The sequence below is a fragment of the Natrix helvetica genome (assembly GCF_964273705.1).
Source record: "Natrix helvetica genome assembly, chromosome: 6".
NCBI lineage: Eukaryota > Metazoa > Chordata > Lepidosauria > Squamata > Natricidae > Natrix > Natrix helvetica.
Window position 1 is genome coordinate 29,789,547 of NC_138553.1, and position 2,953 is coordinate 29,792,499.

Consider the following 2,953-nt stretch of genomic DNA (forward strand, 5'->3'; position numbering starts at 1 on the left):
AACTGATCCAGAAGGACTAGAAGTTGTGCCATATGGAAACGTCCATAATACCATTCCAACAGTTTTCTTGACATGCTTTATCTGCATGTAAAGCTTTCTTTTTAATGGTTTTGCTTAATCATTTTAAACCGTATGCTGCTCAATCTTTCAACAAGACTAGTTAAAAATGTGTTAATGATGTGGGTATGTGATATCTAACATTTTAATAAAACAGCCAGAATCCTTCTGATAAGGCACACGAGGAATATTCTGCCAGCTATCGTAATTTACATATAGACAAATTGAAAAGATAATTACAAACACGCTCAGGCATGTCTCATGCACACAAGAGCCTCTTCCATGCGGGATGATCTGATCCACGCCATCCTGCTTCCTCTGAGAAATATGTCATCAAGCCTAGCAGGTTAAGAATATTTGTGTGCTTTTTAAACGCAAACCTCTTTCACATCTGATTAGAGAAGTCTGTATTCTTAAAGAAGGGCTCCACAAAACACTTTGTCAGAGATATGTAAAGTATAGTCAGCGAATCTCTTTCATACAGACCCTGTAATGTGTTACCTCTCCTTTTGCTTCTTCTTCTAACACTTTCCCTGCTAGCGACTGTTGTCAGAAATGTCTTTCTGTTCGCCAGGCTTAACCGTGAGGCAGCTACTTCAGGGGGTGTAGAAAGTTGGTGTGACTTTTCACAGCCTATGTGAGACATAACAGCTGTGCTGACATTGCTGTGGATCATGATTTGTGAGATAGACCAAAGTGGGCTGGGCCCACACAACATGCTAAGCCAAAATCAGACAAAGGATATTAAGGGTGTAGCATGATCTGTGAACACAACGAGTTCTGTCAATTAAATAAACTTGGAAAAGTCTGGGTTCTCTCACACCAAGGCTTATAACAGTGGGCCTCATTCATAGCCTGTTCAGATGTTCATTTCTGAATCCCTGAAGAGATCTTCTGAGGATTAAAATATATTCAGGTGAATGTTATTTCTGTTGTAAACAATGCTGGCTGTGAATTGTGAGTTTTAGACCAGCAGAGTTAGAAAGTGCCAAGCTGGAGAAGGATATGCTCAGGTTTAGCTCTTCACTTCAATAGAGGAGCTAGATTTAAACCCTCAGTTGCAGCAAACATTTGTTTCCCCGGAATGCTGGCTTAATGCCACTGCATGCCTGGAAAAGAAATCTTGCTAGGGTGATTGAGATAACTTATCAAAAGTTGAATACACTGGCTCATAGTTTGAACACCAGATCTTTTTTACATACACTGTTGCCAAACTGGGTCTCCCAATATATGCCCCTTTCATTTTTCTTACCCTGTTAAATTTTTCCCTGTTAAATTCCATCCTATTCTTTTCAGTCCATTTTTCAAAGTTTCCTAGATCTTTCTGATTCTTCTACCTCTTTGTTAAAGTATAAACCATCCCTTCCAGCTTTGTTTCACCTGCGCATTTATAAATATTCCCTCAGTTTTATCAAGTCATTATTACAAACGCAAGTCCCTGTTGCATTCTACTCAGTACTTATCTTTGGGTTAAAGCAGATGCGTTAACAACAGTGACGTGCGGTCAGGGGAGGCAAGGGAGGCGGAGCCTCACCTCTCTTCATGAAATAATAGTATATAATATTATATACTATATATATATATATATATATATATATATATATATATATATATATATATATATATATATATATATATATATATATATATAATATTATAATATTATACATCCGTGCGCCCGGGAGCTGCAGAGGGCGGAGGCAGAAATGTTGTCGGTGCTCCCAGATGACGAAGGCACGAAAGCGACAGTCGACAGTCGCTTTTGTGCCATCGTCATCCGGAAACGCCGACATTTCTGCCTCCGCAGCTCACGGGCGCACACGGACGGAGGTAGGCAGAATGGCGCCGATCCGATCCAGCGGGCGAGCAACCGAGGATCGGGCTGCCTCGCTCGCTCTTTCGTCCGCCCGGATCGCCTCGGTGTCGCTGTGGCTACCTCTGTCCGTGCGCGCCCGGGAGCTGCGGAGGGCGGAGGCAGAAATGTGTGCCTCCAGCACACGTCGTCCCATTCCCCGCCTTCCTGATGACATCACCAGCCTCACCAGCCATTAACCTCACCGCACGTCACTGGTTAACAAGCACTTTTTAGTACAATTGTTCAGCTACTTATTAGAGGGAGATAAGTTTAGGATGACATAGCCCTATTTCCAGGGATGGGCTGCTATGGATTCGCCTGTGTTCAGGAGAACCCATAGCTAACATTATGGCCGGTTTGGAGAACCAGAGGTGGGTTGCTGGATCGGCCGAACTGCTAGCAGCGGCAGTGGGAGGCTCTGCCCACTTACGTGGATGTATCTGTGCATGCCCGAAACTACCCAAACTGGTAGTTAAAAAATTACCCACCCACCTCTGTGGAGAATCTCCAAATCCCACCCCTAGCTGGCCCTGCCCACCCCATCCCTCCCCTCCCAGGAGTCTCCACGCAGTCCATTTTGGATGTGAGGCAAGTGCAAGGCCCATGCGGAGGCTTGGTGAGGGGGAAAAACAGGCCCCCCAAAAGGCCTCCGGAGCCCAGGGGAGGAACTTTTCGTCCTCCCAGAGACTCGAGGAAAGCCTCCGGAGCCTGGGGAAGGTGAAAATGCCCCCCCCCCCTGCTGTGGTGCAGGAGGCTGACTAGACCCCACCCACTATGCCCCCCCCAGCAACCAGGCAGAGAACCCATTGCTGAAATTTTTAAAGCCCACCCCTGCCTATTTCTATGCCCTGTGCTTTTTCTTGATCTATAAGCTATAATCTATAATTATCAAAGAAGATGAGGCTAGTCTGGCAATAATGTATATATGACAAACCCCTGCTGACACCTGTTAATTGTAGCATGCTTAGCCAATCACACTGCTTAACAATCTGTTTGAGGATCCTGCCAACGATAAAGATGAAGCTAGCTGAGAGATCTATA